The sequence below is a fragment of the Peromyscus eremicus genome, chromosome 11 (assembly GCF_949786415.1).
Source record: "Peromyscus eremicus chromosome 11, PerEre_H2_v1, whole genome shotgun sequence".
Classification (NCBI taxonomy): domain Eukaryota; kingdom Metazoa; phylum Chordata; class Mammalia; order Rodentia; family Cricetidae; genus Peromyscus; species Peromyscus eremicus.
This window is the reverse complement of record NC_081427.1, coordinates 47,757,894-47,775,197: the sequence shown is the minus strand read 5'-3', so window position 1 is coordinate 47,775,197 and position 17,304 is coordinate 47,757,894. Positions and strand designations below refer to the sequence as shown.

Genomic DNA, 17,304 nt, shown 5'->3' with positions numbered 1-17,304 from the left:
CAGTGAAGTCCTGCTGGGAAATGTTCTCCCTGAAAAGAGTTCATTATCAGTGTCACAAAACTACTCTTTCAAACCCTGAGAGATTGTGCTGGCTTGAATAAGAATGCCCTCCCCCAAGTTCAAATATTTGAATGCTCTGTCCCCAGTTGGTAGAACTGTTTGGGAAGGGTTAGGCCGTGTAGCTTTGTTGGAGGAGGTGTGGCACTGGGCGTTAGGCTTTGTGGTTTCCAAAGCCCACCCCATTCCCAGTTAGCTGTCTTGTGCTTGTGGATCAAGATGTAAACTCTCAGTTCCTGATCCAGTCCCATGCCTCCCTGCATGCTGACATGTTCCCCGCCATGATGAGCATGGACTCTGGCCCTCTGAAACCATATGCCAATTAAAGGCTTTCTTTTTTAAGTTGCCTTGGTCATGGTGTTTTATCACAACAGGCAAAGGAAGTCTCTCTGTTGCTACACTCCTCTACCCTATGCTCAAAGGGAAACCAAGCCTGAAAGGGACCAGTAGATGTACCCAGACTATCCAGTATCCTCTCTCCAGTCTTTGAACACAGCCGGAAGGACAGATTTGGGTGTTCATGAGCATATTATCACAGGTAATCCCAGAGCACGTGAATGCAAAGGGCAAAACAACAAACAGCTGAAAACTTCAATGGCAAAAACAAAGATAACAAATGAACTGAGGTTAGTTACCTGCTCGCAGAATGAAAACGGATTTCAAGATGTAAGAACTTGATAAACACAGAGGAAGAGTGCTGAAGAACAAGACAGGGAAGTGGGGAATGAGAACTTTCCCAGAAGCTACAAAAAGTGGTAAAGGTCTAAAAACAGAAAAGGGTTCACTAAGAAATATAGAGGGGCAAGACCAATATCCAAGAAACAGTAAGGTCCAAGAGGAGAGAAAAAAAAATGAAAGGGATATAAATCAAGAAAAGACCAAAGGCTTTAGATAGAAAAGGTAACCCATGTGGAGAATTCTCAAAAAGCTAAAAGCAGATCTGCCACATGGCTCAGCTGTACCACTCTTTGGCATACACCCTAAGGACTTGACATCCTAATCCACAGATACTTGCTCAGCATGTTCAGTGATGCTCTTGTCACAAAAGTTAGGAGATGTATGTCTTTCGATTGATGACTTGATACTGAAACGTTGGCACACGTATGCGATGGAATTCCATCCATCTGTAAAGAAAAATTAATAAATTGCAGGTAAATGGATGGAACTGGGAAATATGTAACAATAATAAAGAGGAAGTCATGAATTTGAGGAGGGACATAGGAGGAGTTGGAGGGGGAGAAAGAAGGGTAGACACGGTGTAATCACAGTACTTGTGTAAAATATTCTCAAAAAATTTTAAAAAATTAGATTAAGGAAAAATAAATATTGAGACTTAACTTAAACATAAGAATTGTAGCAGGAATACTGATTGGTCTTAATAATAAAAACCCAGAGTCAGATATGGGGTAAATGCTGAAAGATTGGAGAGAGAAAAGAGCAAGCTACAGCCACTACCTCTTACCTTACCAACTCCTCAGCCTGAAAGAGATTGAGTTCCTGTCTCCTTCCGCCTTATATTCCTTTCTCCGCCCAGCCATATCACTTCCTGTCTCCACCTCCCTAGTGCTGGGATTAAGGCATGAGATCCCAAGGGCTTGGATCAAAGGCATGAACCACCACTGCCTGGCTCTGTTTCTCTTTTAGACATCAATCTTGTGTAGCCCAGGGTGGCCTTGAACTCACAGCCGTCTGCCTCTACCTCCTAAATGCTGGGATTAAAGGTGTGTGCCACCACTGCCTGGCCTCTACGGCTAACTGGTGGCTTAGCTCCGCATTCTGATCTTCAGGCAAACTTTATTTGTTATATCACAGACAAAATACCACCACAAAGAATACTGAGGATGAGCTAGGGAAAAGCAGGTTATCGCTTGCTTACCTGGCTTCGTGAGACTCTTGTTTCGATCCCCAAAAGAACGAAGGGGAGGGGATGCAGAGGGAGGGTGAAGACAAAGCCTAAGGGAGTAGGAACAGATTAGAGAGAAATAAAAACCATAATCACACCAAATTGTAGGGGTAGCCATTCCAGCTTTGATCTGGAAGTTCCAACCCCCATTGAGACTTCAGCAACTGTCACGCCTACAAGGTGGGGTCAAGGGAGGCGCCTGGAGACCCGAGATCTGGATGGGCCAGCGCCCTCCTCTGTTCCGGGACCCTGGACGGTGGAGGTGGGCCAAGCAGAGCTCCAGAGAACACCGCTGGACTTCGATACACCTTCCCCAGACCCTGCGACCTACCTATCCCTTAATTTGTAAGTTACGCCATTAAATAACTCTCCTTTTAACTACGTGGAGTGGCCTTAATAATTTCACCAATACCAAATTTCTCATAAATGGCTTGATATGCAAATGTCAAGAAAGTAATTTTGTTCTAAAGAAAAAAATTCAAGCGCTAGAATTTTGTATCTAGCTACATTTTAAATTAAATTTGTGAGCATAATAAAAAACATTCTGGTGTGTACACTTCTCTGAAGCTATGCCACCCAGAGACTGCTAAAAAAAATATTTCCAGGAAAACATGAAAAAATATCTGGCAGGAGGAGGAGTGACTGAAGACTTACCAAGTTCTGTTGTTTCTTTGAAAGCCACCATTAAAGACAATTTGAAATTTCTATTCATGATAAACAAAACGGAAGCTCTAGGTATCCATGATAGGCAGGGGATTGGAGAGAGACATGAAAACTGAGGGATAAATTTTCTTATTGGGATTAAATTACAGATACTGATAAGTTAAAAAAAATCAACAAGAATAAGTAAATATATGTGTGCAGATTAAGTTAAAGACCACCTCCCAAATAATGTATATATAAAATATGTCACTATCAGAGGAAGGAAAAAAATTACTCAAATATTCAAATGGAAAACAGCCCAAAAACAAAAATATAGTTAATGGTAGTATCAAAAGACAAAATTACAACTAATTTTACTTGTGAATGTAATGGCCTTTTAGTCATGAATGAAGCATTCTCCATTCTACAGAATGGAACAAGAGTCCCCACTGGGCTACAGGAATGGCAGCCCAGCTGGTTTTGTGTGGCAGAAACAGGGAGACAGAACAACACAAAAATAGCCTCAATGGTTAAGAGTAGGTCACTTCAAATTTCTTTTTCTGTAAGGTTAAAGCAGAGAGGTCTTTCTTATTACACTGACTCAGACAGTCTGGGCTCTCCTGTTTTCAGGGAGAAAAAAAAACCCATCTATTTTGGGATTTATCTTCTCCTTAAAGCATAGGTTTGGTTATATGACATCTGGTATGAGAGGCTCTATACTTAAATATCTGTTGGGGCCTGTGCAATAGCCCAGGCCTGGATGATTACTTTCGTCAATTTTAGTTAACAGAATGCACAAAGTAAGATGATGGACAGAAGTTCTATTGTATCAAGTTAGACACTGTAAATGCTGTCTCCATGACGGTCGGTCAGTTTTTAAACTTTTTTTTTCCTATATGAGGATCCGCAGTAAATAAAAAAAGCAATATCTCAAAAGTTTGCATTTCTGGTATTATTATCTCATAACATTGGGTACAGTAGAAAACCTAGCACATTCCAGACAATTGTTATAGAGACTTTATCAAAACAGGAGGGTAGCTTCTTTTGCTTTTATTTATATAGTTATCATAAATACGTATTAAACAGTGGGCAAAGAATTTCCATATTGTTTTTTTTAATAATATAGGAACTTTGTAGCATTTGAAACAATAGTTTTCACTAAAAAGAAAGTGAATAAAGAATATAGAATAAAGTGATATGTCAACATTTGAAGGGCACAAACAAAGGAATATTGGAGAATAAAGTTATAGCTTCCATTACCTTTATTTGAAACCAAGAAAGGTCAGAAACAGATGGGAAATTCACAACCACATGCAGTCCTACCCACCCAGCAAGCTGAAAGGAGCAGGTGCTCAAGACAAGTCTGAGAACATGTAAGACCTCATCTTAGTAATAAACAAATGCATCAAAATATAACTTTAAAAATGGGCTCAGGGCTTAGCTCAGTGGTTTAGCATTGATTTGCCTGACACTCATACCATTCATGAAGCTCTTGGTTTTGAGGAGGAAAATTTAAAAAAATAAAAGAAAAATAGATGATTGGACTTCATTAAAATTATTTTAAAAAGTATAAAAAATTACCAAGAAGGTAGAAAGCTAATCTATGGAATGAGATAAAATATTTTCATAGCACGTATCTTATAAGAATCTACAAATTCATGGTTTAGAGTATAGCTCAGTGGCAGAGCATTGCCCAGCATGTATGAAATCATAGGTTCAATCCTCAGTATGGGAAAAAGTAAGTTGGAGTATCCAAATGTGTAAAGAGCTCCTAAGACCCAGCAAAAAAGAGTCAGTCTGAGCAAGGATGGGCAAAGGACTCCATGAGCACTTTTTTTAAAGAAGCAAAACAAATGGCCAAAAAGCACATGAAGCACATGAGCAAAGATGCTCAACATCATTAGTTCACTAAGGAGATGCAAAGAAAAGTACAGTGAGGTACCACTTCAGTGTTAGTATTAAAAGACACAATTTGCATATCAAGTATGCTCGCAAGAGCTCTGGGGTTCAATACCTGGGTGCAAACTGTTGCAAGCTTCCGGGCTTTTGAGAAGTGACTGGGTCAGGAAGACTGTGACCAATCAATGCATAAATCCATCACTAGATCTATAATTTGATGACATGATTGAGAGGCAGTGTAAACTTCTTGAGGGTAGCCTACCCGGAGCAAATAGACCATTTGGGAGTATGTTTAAAAGGTATGTCTTATTCCTGGCTCCTTCTTCTATCTCTCTCTGGCTGCTATGAGATATGCAGCTTCCCCACCATCAACCCCCACCTCCATGCCCATTTACCATGATGAGTTTTGCTTTGCCAGAGGCTTAAAAGCGATGGACCCAGAGGGTTAAGAACCAAATGATTTTCTCCCCCCTAAAGTTGTTTTACTCAGTTATTTGGTCACAGGGATGTAAAAGTGACTAACACAGTCTGTTTATATGTAGTAAACAAATAAACCCTCACCCCAAAGAAAATATTGTCCATTGCAGGTTGAAGGCAGGTCTCTGTTCATCATATTTGCTCAACAAAGTAAGACTCCATCAGCAAACGCTTCTGTGATCATCACAGCAGCAGGGAAGAATTGGGCAAATTACATTCAAGTTTCTGCTAAGAAGCGGCAACTGTCACTTTCATTTATATTTCACTGGACAAAGTAAATCACGCGGCCATACCAACGTTTCATGCCCTTTCTCAGCAAAATTGCCCATATCCTAATCACCGGGACCCACGACTACACTGAATTACCCTGACAAGGGGATTAAAGTTGCAGATGGAAATTATGATTGCTAACCAGCTGACTGTAGAAATATCTTGAATGATTTCACTGAGCCTAGTATGATCACAGAAACCTTCCAAGTAGAGAGGGGCAAAAGAGAGTCAGACAAAGAGATGTGGTATAGAGTAGGCGAGGGAGATGCTATGCTGCTAGCTTTGAGGCTGGAGGAAAGGAGCATGCATCGAGGAATGAGGATTCTCTTTAGATTCAGAAAAAAAGAAAAACCCGAAGGAAATGGGTCTTTCAACTATGGTTTGAATGAGTGTGCCCCTCCACAATTTTCAGGTTGGAACTAAAATTGCCAAAGTGGCAGTGTTAAGAGCAGGGCCTTTGGGCAATGATTAGGCCCAGGAGAGAGCCCTGTCCCCATAACTGGGAATTATACACATATGAAAGGTGCTCCAGAGAGCAACCAGCCTTCCATCTCCCCTGCTTTATGAGCACACAGCTTTGTCTTCTCAGAGGACACAGCAGCAAGGAGCCACCCTTGAGACTTACAATAAGCCTTTATCAGATGTCAATTTTGCTCCTACCTTGCTTTTGGATCTCAGCCTCTATAAATTGGAGAACAAAATTCCTATTGTTTACAAATTATTCACTCTGCATTATTTTATTATAACAGAGCCAAGTAGTCCAAGGCTCTCCCCTAGACTCTTTGATAAGAATGCCCCCCCCCCAACTGATTTTATCCCAAGGATACTGGTGTCAGACTTCTGACCTACAGAGCTGAAAATAACAAATGTGAGTGGTTTGAAGTCATTAAGTTGGCAGGGATTTGTTACCTCATTGATCAGAAACTAATGTGATGAGAACTGTCCTCCTGCATGACCAGGTGGAGGAAAGTGGCAAGTTGGTGAATATCACTAATGACTATCGCACAAGGGGAAAGACAGAAGCGCCATCAATTCACAGATGACCTCTCCCCTCAAAATGCTGAAGAATTAATAAGAGAACCGTGTAAACAATGGGAAAAAGTGCAAGTTTTCTGATTTTGAAAATCATGGCTCATAAGAATTAGATACCGTTCATAATAGCAAAGAATTAATCGATATAGTGGTGCATGCCTGTAGTGCCAGCTACTTGGGAGATGGAGGCAGGATATGAATTCAGGGCCAACTTCAGTAACACAGTGAGACCCCCACCTCTTAAAAAAAGAAAAAAAAAAAAAAAAGAAGCAACTGACCCAAGTTTATATTCTGTTAGGGGAAGGCTTGAAGTTTCCAATAAAAGTCATAGACAATGGTCTGAATAAATAAAGATATAATTTAAGCTGTCTGTCTGCTAACCATTGCAACCTAAAATTGTATTACCTTATGTGGTAAAATGGATTTTGTAAGATTTGATTAAATTCATGTCCAGCAATCCAATTCTCAGATTATAGGAAATGCTTAGGAATTGGGAATTTAATGCATGTTGGAGGGCAGTAAGAAAGCATTCTGAAAGAGATTTAAGGCCATAAGCTGATAAAACAGTGTGGCTTTGGATCACCTTCCCAGCTAACCGCCTCTTCCCTGCTGTGCTGGCTATCCAGTTCTGTGAAACAAAACATCCCAATGCTTCGTGGTTAGAGCAGCAGTTCATTTTTTTTTTTGTTGTTGTTGTTGTTTTTTTTTAAAGTCCAAGTGGTCCTTCTGTTGTCCTCAGAGGTTGTTCTTGTGACTGCATTCAGCTAGGGATGGCTAGGGATGGCTGGGCCTCTTCCTGTTGCCTCAGGACCCCTTTCTCCACATTTCCATTCATCACTTAGTTATCAGCTATGTCACTCATGTGGTTGCTAGGATCCAAGTGTGTAAGCTGATCCCTACAGCAGTGGAGGCTATAGGGGGACAGTTACCTATACTCACCTTAATGGAAGATTGGACAGTGATTTTGTTGGGGGTGTTGAATGGAGATCAATGTCTATAGTTAATAAGGACAAATGAGGGTGGGAGTTGTTGCCTCCTAACCTATGGGATAACTAAGATTCCAGCAGCTTTATCTTCTAATTCTCAGTATAGCCACACCCACTCCTACACGGTGGGAGCTTGAAGCATTTTTCTCTGAGAAAACGAATCAGCCTTAGGAAAAAGACTAGCGTTGTGAAAGGTGGGAGTGGACCAAAGAAACTTGTAGTGGACCACTGAACATGAACACCACAAAGAGAATCAGCCCAACCAGTAAATTTTGCCAATGAGGATGTTGTTGGTTGTTTTTGGTCCTTACTCTTTTGGGGGCCTGCCGCTCTCCTCCCAAATAAATCACATACACACACAGAGGGACTTATTATTACTTATAAATGCCCGTCTAGCTCAGTCGGTAGAGCATGAGACTCTCTATCTCAGGGTTGTGGGTTCAAGCCCCATGTTGGGTACCAAATATTGTTGACTTTTTTATAATTTACAGTAGCTGCCCCTTAAGCATCTGCTGTCCTAATCACAGACTGCAACTTCGCCTTACCAGCAGTGGTTCCTGAGGGAATTCTATTCTCTCAGGCACTTGCTCTTCCAATGCTACTCAGGGAAAATTTATCTAGATCTCTATCCTTCTAAAGAACTCACAATTCAAAGGTTGAGGTGGAATTCTGCTGGCTCAGAGAGGCTGAATAGCAAGTAGCTAACCTTCTTTCTTTGCTGGCATCTTCCAAAAACCAGGTGTACTTCTGCTCAGCCCCCACTTAAGAACTCTTGCTACACGTGGTTCCTCCCTACCATTTCCTGTTAGTTACTTGCTGACTCAGCCTCCTGCTTGAAGTTTAATTTTATTTAATCAAACAAATGTAACACATATTTGCACTGTTAACAAAAGCAGTAGGAAAAAATGCAACACAAAAAAGAATATTCAACAACATGAGGAGCTGCTTCTACACTTTTTAGCACCTCACTTTTAAATATAAAGAACCAGCCCAGGATAGCTAGGTATATTCTTCAGTGGCCACTGTAACATGAATCTTAAAGGGTTTTATTAATAAAAAACCTGGGGCCAGCTATTGGGGTAAATTCTGAAAGATCAGAGAGACAGAACAAGCCACAGCCAACCTCACCTCAATAACTCCTCAGCTGATCTTGTTTCCTCAGATTGAAAGCCCGAGTCTTCACTCAAAAGTATCTCAGCTGAACTGCTTCTAAAAGCCTAAAAGCTTAAAAGCCTCTGGTTCCTGGTCCTCATGCCTTATATATCTTTCTGCTTCCTGCCATCACTTCCTGGGATTAAATGCATGTGTCTTTCCCAAGCAAAGACATGAGATCTCAAGCCCTGGGATTAAAGGTGTGTGCCACCACTGCCTTGCTCTGTTTCCAGTGTGGCCTCTGCCTCTGGAATGATAGGATTAAAAGTGTGTGTGACACCATTTTCTGGCCTTTATATCTAATCTAGTGGCTGTTCTGTTCTCTGATCCCAGATAAGTTTTATTAGGGTGCACAATATACTGGGGGATACAGTGTATCACCACAAGCCACGTGACATTTCATTGCCTAGACCTGCCACAGTTTACACCACTGATCCTGTATTGTTGGTAATTTACATTGCTTCCTTACCTCATAGTACTATGAGAACATCTTTTCTTTACATATGTTTTTGTATCCCTGTATAATATTTCCTTAGGACAAATCATTTAAAAGGATAGTGTGTGTGTGTGTGTGTGTGTGTGTGTGTGTGTGTGTGTGTGTGCGTGTGTGTGTGTGTTCAATGACAGACACTTTTCACAGGTTTGAGACAGACTACCAAGTAGGAGTAATACTTTAATCTGCTGTATTATTCATCTATTTGTGTGTGACAAATTATTCTAAACTATACCAGCTTAAAAACACCAACACATATTATACCAACATCTTCTATGCATCAAAACTTCATAAATAGCTCAGCTTAGGGTGTGAGAGGGTTTTAGCTTAGAGTTTATTTTTAAAATGTTTTTATTTGTGAATGTGGGTGTGTCCATGAGTGTATGTATGGGCACCCTATGTGTGCTTGGTGCCAGTGGAGGCCAGAAGATGTCTGACTCCCCCGAACTGGAGTTACAGGAGGCTGAGAGTGTGCATGTGGGTGCTAGGAACCTACCCCAGGTCATCTGCAAGGGCAGTAAGTGTTCTTAAGTGCTGACTTGTCACTCCAGGCTTAGAGTTTCTTTTGAAGGTGCTCTGAAGTGACCAACAGGATCACAGGACAGTCACTGGGCTATTGAACAGAGAGCCAGAGGAACTTCAGAAATCACACATCATTACTTTCCTATTGTTTACAAACAAATCACAAAACTCAAGGGAGAAGATGCCAAATAGCTTATGGACATATTTTAAGACTACGGCACCCAGAAAAAAAAATAATCCTTAAGCATCTTAATACACATACAATTATATATCTCTTTATGGCTTATAATTCTACATTTAAGAATGCCTGAATTTATTAACTGTATTCTTTAAAAACACCTTTTCTTCTCTCTGAAGGACAGCTGTTGACTGTTGGATATTATAATCTTGTCATTCTTTTTAGTGTTCAACTTATTCCAAATGTGCCCAATGAAATTCACTCTAAGTTATTCTCCATGTTCCATTGGCATGGCTCCATCAATTTTTTAAATACTGTTTTACTTCTTGAGATATGATGCCTAGCTTCACCTTGAACCTTCCTTACTGCTTACTTGCTGGAACAAACCATTTCCCAAGATAATTCTGTTCCTTTAAATAGGGAATACAGTTTAGAGATCCATGAGGGTGGGGGTATATTTTTAATGATTAAATTTCAAATACTGCTATTGGCTTCTTTGTGAGGGATTTTTTTTGAAGAGTCAGACTATTCTAACTGTTTCTGTAGATACACTACATGTAACATGGACTATAACATTCCTCCTCAAAGTCATATGGTAGACTACAAGCCAGACACCATCTTGGAGCTTCAGAAAGCTGGCTGAGACCAAGAAGAACTGAATTATTCAGAATCCAACGTCTTAGCTTTATCAACAGCATCTTGAAATAAAAAAGTGACATTTGGAGAAAATTATGAACTCTTTCCTTATTTTTTTAATGCCACCTGTATCATTGAAGAGACATAGATCAAAGCTCCTGCTTCTTCTAGCTAGTCTCATAGTGTCCTGTTCATCTAATTTATATACGGTGATCTGAGACTAGATCTCAGATGAATTAATAACAGACTCATTTCTCTAAAGACTTTTAGTCTCTCAACCTCAGGATATGGCAGAACACACTTTCCTTTGCATACCAACAAAAGCATTCTGATACTGGTAACATATCTGGTTTTTGTAAATACTCTGGACCATAAATACGGATGTATGGTGTATCCTAGCTATGCTACCCCATTTAATTTCCTAATTTCAACTATGTTGCTTCAGTTCTGCTGAGCAGATATTAAACAACAGTACTTTCCTCACTCTATCCAGTGTTCAGTGGCCTGGAAGGAGTCACCTTACCCAATCAGATTCTCTTTCTCAAGGATTTGAACTGAGAATCCCAGTATGGCCTTTAAGGTTTCAATAGCCAAACATGGAGTCGAGTGTCACAGCTATATGTGCAGTAAGGATATAAAGATGCCTGGAGATTAAGGTAATTTGAGTAGGAGGTAGAAAGAACCCAGGATGGTGGAGCCACACCATGGCTAAGAAATGGAGACTTGGCATTCTAGCTTTCTATCATTTCTAGTCCTGGGCGTCTGTGGAGTTTTCATGTCCTTGAAATCACCTTGACTTTTCATGGTATTAGTTTGTTGTTTTGCAACTGACAAATCTTGGCTCTAATTCTCTGCAGTACAGTCATGCACATCCTTTTTTTGTTCTTTTTGTTGCTGTTATCCAAAGCTATTGTGTATTGGGATTATTTTATCTGCAATTATCAGATGAATAGGACACTGTCAAGCATTTGCTTAGAAGAAAAGGCGCTATGTAAAATATTAAATGGACGGAACATTTATTTCTTTTGGAAGAGCAATCAAATGTTTGCAAATATATGACCTTGCCTGAAGTCAGAGTTTAGATCAGTCTGATTACAATCCAGCCAATCGGAACCCAGCAATGCCTAGATCAGATGTCAGTCTCTTGATATAAACTTATCTGCCAGAAATTGATAGCTAGACTCTCATCCTTCCTGCTGTGCCACAAAGCAGCCCTCAGCATTCCCATTTGAGAATAGCAAATGTTTATAGTGAGATAAAGTTAAAATACAATATGATAAAAATATGAAGGGCTAATCATTTTGAAGTGAATTATATAAGAGACAGACTCTGATGGAAGACAGTCTGATGCGTATTTGCTGTTTTTTGAAAGTGTCCAGCTCTAGACCTAGTCACTGGAACCCTAGGTTCACATGACTGTTGGACATTGTCTTCCTGTTTCTTCTCTCTGTCACTCAGCTGGTGCATACCTCCTTCGTTGGTTGGTTGGCAACCACTCACAGTGTACACTCTCTCAAGAACTGTACTGTGCCATCAGGAGCCGCTGGCCCACGGTGTTTCACACAAGAGGCCTGGCCTGATGTTTCCAGTCAGATCAGCTCTGTGATGTTATTCTTGCCCCAGGGTTCCCTGTTGGATCAAGCAAGAGCTAGATTTTCAATTTCCACATCCCCACCTGGCTTCCACCCCCTCCATCTTGCTTTCCTTACTCCTCTATTGGTTTTGCCTGAGGCCATTCTCTCTGTGAACTGCTGGCACATTAATTTCCACCTCAGCTCTGTTTTCAGGGGCTCTAACTTAAAGGATCTCGTAGTATTCTGACTAAACCAAGATGGTCTTCCCCTTGCTTCCGTCTGGAGCTGTGCTTGCTCCCTAGTGGTGGCTGATCCGTTCCCATTCAATTACAGTTTTCTTCTGAGACTTTTTTTTTTCTCCCCATCTCATCACATATGTGGCCCATTTAGCACCTGGCGCTAGGATGGTTTTAGGGGAATAAAAGGTCTTTGTTCAGGAAAATGACTTCATGAGCTGAGGGAGAGCTGAAAGAGCAATCTTAAGGGCAGGCAGGGCTCACACTAACGAGGAGGATGCAACACAAAGTTGACCTGCATAAGAATGAGTACCCACTTCTCGCTGAACCAGGAAGGGTACAGGGCTCAGGCAGAATAGAAAACTCTGACGTGAAGATGTGAGAAAATTACAATGGAGGAGTTGTAAAATGACCCTAAAACCAAGAGTGCTCAAGAATCACAAATTGTGCTGTTCTGTTGTTATCCAGAGGGCTCCCATTGTGAGAATTTAATTTGCCAGCACAGATCTGTGGGGGTGACTATGGGGGAGGTAAGGGCTGCGGGAACTCCAGTTTCATAATCACCATGTTGCTGACTCCACAGTATCTTTTCAAGGGAGCAATAGTGCAAGGGTCCTGGCATAAGCTTATAGAAAAGTAAATGATTTACCCTGGAGAAACTCAATGGCAGAGAGAAGCAGCCCTGACGTGAAATGGACTCAAGGCAGGTATGCCAAAAGCCTTCTTCCCCTCTAAGTGGACTAGAAAAAGATGACTGAGGAGCAAGCAGAGAAAAGCTGGCGTGTGAACACACACAGACACATAGATAGACATGGAAATGCCACACACACACACACACACACACACACACACACACATTTGTGACCTCACAGTCTTAGATGAAATTCCGGTAAAATGGAACATAAAGCATCTAAATTTCCAACATGGTTATATAACCTTTATTTGGCTTTCTGTTTTTTTTCTTTCTCTCTCTCTCTCTCTCTCTTTTTGTTTCCTCCCATAATAGACAACATCAGTGCCTATTAGTGCTGGCCTTGGGAAGATTAAGTGCTTTTAGAATGTGTACCCTGGGATAAACAAAGAACAAGCATATCCTGGTAACAAATCAGTTTCCTAGGAGGACAGACATAGTTGTCTACCCAGTCCTCTAAGGTTTGCTCACTTTCTCACGCCTCATCTCAAACGCTTTCCTCACAAGGACTCTGCTAACCTCCTCCTGGTCTACATGAGCTCTTGGCTCTTTGAGCCCTTTGTAGCTTACTATTTGAAGAGTTCTTAGGATTAGGTTGTGCTACCTTTCCTATTGTTATATACAATTAGAAACAATCTTGGAAAATGTAAATTAAGACAGAGACGGTTGTCAGGAAGAATTCCAAGAAGTTTCCCTGGCCATATCAAAGGAAGCCAGTCCAATTCATAATGGCTTTATATGTTCTCCAAATAAAACAGCAGCATGGCTTGTATTAATACATAAGTCCTTTGCTCATATTGACTCATCTAACATTCACTATGGCCCTACCATTTTCATTTGTTGCTAAAACAACTGAATCACAGAGATGCTAGGGGATCTCATCTAAGGAAGTGCAGAGGCCAGATGTGAACCCCAAGCACTTACGCTAGGTACAGAGTCCATGCTCTTGGCAGGGAAGATGACCAGTGGGAGGAGGGGGGAAAGGGATGAGAATGGGAGGTTGAATACAATCAAAATAAAATGATGTACATGCATGGAAGTGTCATGATGGAACTGTTAATTTTTCTTTTTGCTAAAAGAAAAATTGATGGATTATAAAACTGGAAAGTCAGGGAGGAGTACAGTTTCTTAACTGGTAAGTCATATAGCCTGGTGTGGAACTTAAAACATTGTGGTCTACAAATTCCATTCTTCAGCCAGGCAGTGGTGGTGCACACCTTTAATCCCAGCACTTGGGAAGCAGAGGCAGGTGGATCTCTGTGAGTATGACACCAGCCTGGTCTACAAAGTGAGTTCCAGGACAGCCAAGGCTACAACAGAGAAACCCTTCTCAAAAAAACCAAAAACACAAACAAGCAAACAAACAAAAAAACAACAAAGCAACCACAACAGAAACAAATTCCATTTCTCTCCCAAAAGCATGCCATTAATCAATCACTCATTAGAAATAATGATTTATTGTCTTTCCTCTTGTCCTGGATGCCTCTACTTCTATAAACTCTGCTTTTTTAAATGGGAAGTTCATGTAATCATCAGTACTAATAGATCCAGGCCTTGAGCACATGTCTTATCGTTCTACATTAAGCTTCAAATGCCTTAAATATATACCACATGGGTGCCGGAATGAGTCTCAGATCCAAAATATATTTAATAAGGTTATTGTTAAAACTCAGCTTTGACAAAGGGTAAAGCAACCATAAGTGCATTCAGTCACTCCTGTGAGGAGGGACATCAGTGAAAAATAGGAAAGGGGTCAACTGAAAGTTGTCTGTTGATTCTCAGTTTGTCTTTTTATTTTAGTAGTTTACATATTCCAGGATGAACAAAGTTCCTCTGTATAGTGAATATGTAATTCTGTGCGTTTCTTCTCATTGTCCCTCTTGTATGTCCTGGCAACTAAAGGTAAGACTTAATTTCCATAAGCTCATGTTGCCCTGCATGGTGTCCTGTACTGTAAAGACTTATTGAATTAGCTTGACTAAGAATGCTAGGTAGACATTACATCTGTTACCGTGTGAGCAGAGAGTAGAAGAGGAATGAAGAAGGATCAAAGAGTAACGGGAAGCAATGTAAAGATAGAACTATTTTCCAACCTGTGGATTCAGAGAAGGTGGTAGGGCATGGGTGGATGCTGTGGGAAGATGTGTTTGCTTCCCTCGGCATTCATATTGAAATCGTGATTTCAATGTCATGGTGTAGGATGTCCGATGATTGGGTAGTGGAAATGCAATCTTCAAGAAAGGGATCAGTGCCCTGGCAAGAAGAGAACTTTTGGGGCTGGCCATAGTGGTGCATGCCTTTAATCTTCGCGTTTGAGAGGCAGAGGCAGGAGAATCTTTGTGAGTTCGAGGCCAGCCTTGTCTACAGTGAGATGAGAGAGGAAGAAGGAGGAGGAGGAGGAGGAAGAGTAGATTAGAAGATGGGAGAGAAGGGAAAGGAAGAAAAGTGAAGAGGGGAGGAGAGGAGAGGAGAGGAGAGGAGAGGAGAGGAGAGGAGAGGAGAGGAGAGGAGAGTGTATGATTTCTCCTCCCATTATGTTCCTGTAGTCTGCAACCCAGGAGAGGCCCTTCACCTAGACAGGACCTTATTGTACTCTGACCTTGAACTTTGAGCCTCCATAACTCTGAGGGGGAAAATGCTGTCATTTCTAAGCCTCCTCACCTATGCTGCTCTGTTGTAGCAGCCCGAATGTGCTAAGACAGAAGTGGGAAGCTGTTAGCTCTCTTACTTCAGAAGACACAAGGAGAGGGAGCTGCTGCTTTAATCTGGCAAGAGTCACAGCCCAAGAGTGAAGAGTGAGTTGGAGAGAGAAGAACGGGTAGAACAGAAGCCTTGACTCTTTCTCTTCCTGGGAGTCTGTCTCCTGAAATAGCATCCCTTTGGCTGGATCAATGTAAGATCAAACGATGGAGCCATTCGGGTTGGAGGATAATTCGATGGGCATGCCGTAGGTCCATATACCGCGGTTTAATTATTCTTTGAGTGACTGCTGACAGTCTAATATGTCCAAAGTACCAGATTCTCTTATGTGGGAGAAACAGAGATGAAAATGACGCTGTTCCCATGGGAAGTAGCTATTTATAGTTTGGAAGGGATTCTTAATGGGTTACAGTGAAGAGAAGGTTTTACTTTTTCAAGGGTTCCTAATTGTGTGTGCACACGGTCAAAATGAGCATGCAGTGGCAAGTGAGAGTTTGTTCTTCTGTGTCCTCCCACCCGCCCATTTTAGAGGCTGCCTGTATAATTCTACAGCTAATCCCCATACCTTTGAACATATGCTTACACGTGCACATTGGTTGAACAACTGTAGACATTATTAACTTCCTTCAGATGATTTCTCTGTGGAAAATAGCCCAGAGAAGACTTGTATTCAGCAACAGTTTCAAAACCACCTCTAACCTACAGTCAAGATCATCAGCCAGGAGCCTCCAGGCAGTGTAAGCTTTTCACAGTTTTGTTAAAATTTAATGTTTTGCAGCAGGGGATGGAGATTTAAAAAGTCAATTAGTATTACAGTAACTCACAGGGAAAAAAAAATAGCCTGTGCTCCCAATCCCAGTCCCTCTCCTTCATCTCCAGATTCCAGTTTTCAGCCTTTTATCTCTTTCTTCTGCTATTTATATCCAGGTCTCTATGCACTGCAAAATTTTGATATAATATGCATCAACACTACTCATAATAGTCATATAGATAAGATGATACTTGCAAAATAGTTTGTCTCTTTCTTTGACTCTATTTCTTTTAGGGTTAAACTTAGCCTGGTTGAAGTTTCCAAAGAAAATTCTACAAATTAAAGGTTAAGTAATCTCAATAAAGTGAAAGGAGGCCTCTTAATGGCCACAAGAATGTAACAGGTCTATTCTTGAGGTATATACCAACTGTAAGTGCTGATACCATAAGTTTCTTTAAGGAACCTTGGGTACTTACTACTTAAAGATGGTCCCCACCAGGTGTGGGCACATGCCTACAATCACAGTATTATCGAGCTGAGTCAGATCAGCTTGGGTTCAAGAGCAGCTTGGGATACACAGTGAGTCCTCATCTCAACAGACAGAAAAAGAATGAAAATAGACAAGTCTATACAGGGGCATTTCACAAAAATGATTTTGTTTTCTGATCTTTATTTATTACTGTATGCTCTTTTTTATTTACCCAATATCACATTCAGTTTTTCAGCAAAATAAACCATGATCTAAACCAAACCCACCCTTAGCCCACAGCCTCCCACACCACAAAGAGAGACTCTTGTTTTCTTGCCTTGAATGTTGTCAAGTTTCCCCCTACAAGGACGGGTGAAAGTGTTTGTCTTTAATATTTCATTTGGAACCCAAATATATTCCATAATGTAATACTAATTTTTATTTTTTTCTAGAAACACGTATTGCTCTGAGTCTATGTGCTGTGTCCAACAAATTGGTAAGAATATTATGTTCCAAAGCTGTTTTTCAAAAAACCGATTCAGTTCCATTTCTGAATACCATACTTCCCCATCATTACAAAAATCCTTTTGAAAGCATCCTTTCTGCTAAATGGTTTGCTGTGGTGTCTATTTTAAG

The 17,304-nt window shown here is 40.8% G+C and overlaps 1 non-coding gene across 1 annotated transcript; it reads left to right on the top strand.

Annotated features, from left to right (window-relative positions):
• Positions 1 to 7,652: 7,652 nt before the first annotated feature.
• Trnae-cuc (transfer RNA glutamic acid (anticodon CUC)) lies at positions 7,653 to 7,725 on the top strand. The gene has a single exon. It is a non-coding gene; the product is annotated as a tRNA-Glu (tRNA).
• Positions 7,726 to 17,304: the final 9,579 nt, after the last annotated feature.